Source organism: Dacryopinax primogenitus, assembly GCF_000292625.1.
Source record: "Dacryopinax primogenitus strain DJM-731 SS1 chromosome Unknown DACRYscaffold_9, whole genome shotgun sequence".
Lineage (NCBI taxonomy): Eukaryota > Fungi > Basidiomycota > Dacrymycetes > Dacrymycetales > Dacrymycetaceae > Dacryopinax > Dacryopinax primogenitus.
Window position 1 is genome coordinate 139,376 of NW_024467206.1, and position 1,431 is coordinate 140,806.

The following is a 1,431-nucleotide window of genomic DNA, read 5'->3' on the forward strand; positions in this document are numbered from 1 at the left end:
TGGTGATGGTGCTGATGATGTGGTTCCAGAGAGATAGTTGTAATCAAGAATATGTAGGATAACAATTCAACAACAAATATTAACTGTGGAAAACTGTCTCTTACCTGGAGTGAGAATTGCTTAGAAGCCAGAGTCAAGTCTTCCTGTGAAAGGGATATGCCAGTAAGAACTCCAGTCACATGCAAAGTTGCATTTGAAGTGACATGAGGGGTTGATTTAGCAAACTGCCCTTCATCTGGAAAGTAGCACTGAAAGCAAGAAGCCTTCTTGCCAGTGGAAATCCATGGCATGGCATCCATATCAAAGGTGCAAGCATGAACATTGAAAGGACATGCCGCAATGCAGACTACAGGAGGGATTGGCAGTTTCTCATGGGAGAGCAGAAAAAGCTGGCCAAACAACCAGCACCTGCTGTCATATTAACTCAGGAAAACATACCACCAAGCAATCCAGCTCAAACTCAAAATCATCTGTATTGAAGCCATCACTGACAACCATAGAGGTTGTCCTTGATGCAATCTTGGCTGTGATGCTGTATACACCAACTTCCAGCTCCAAAGCTCCACTGGGCAGGAAATAGTGCAAGACGCCACCCACATCATCAGTCATGAGGATGTTGTCGAGGTTGCCAGCTACAGGTGCCATGGGTAAGGCTATGCTGCAGGTTAAAGTACATGAGCCAGCTGCAGATGGATGCCAATCATAGCAACCTGCAATAGCAGTGAGGATAACCAACATGGCAAAGGATTATTGAGGGGATAGAGAAAGGGAGTTCCTCCAGTTTGCCATCCATCTTTATGCAGTAGCTGGTAAACACTTGACTCAGTATTGTGAGACAGGGTACATCTTTGGCAAACATCAGAGACAGTAATCTGTACCACTGCAAAGAAGAACACACAATGAAACACCCCCCACAATAGGCAAGACATGCCAAAGTATCACATGTTACCCTCCTGAATAACCAATCATGTGTGACACCTTCAGACATCTGATGAGATGCCAAACCATGTTGACTATGAACCATACCAAAATTAGCACCATGGCAATCACAAATCAATCACTGAGAACTGACCCAAAAATGTGAAAGTCTATGCTTAGGGAGGGGATGGAAAATTAGGTAGCATGTATCATCAAAGAGGACCATAACACCTAGTCACTGTACTAAGCTACTGTCTTTCTATAATCTTTGCAAAGATTGGCATCCATAAGGCCAGAAAACACATACCTAGTTCCCCTAAAGTATGTGGCGTGATGTGCCAAGTGCCTGGTGTTGATAAACAGCAACTGGCCTGGAGAAAGTGGGATCTGAATCCCTAGCTGAGGGAGGACCAAATAGGCAGTGGTGAAGTTGCTGAGGACAAACAGGATACTGTACTGATTACCATCATCATCTGAACCAATATGGGGCACAGGGGCATGGCCCTCTCTGAA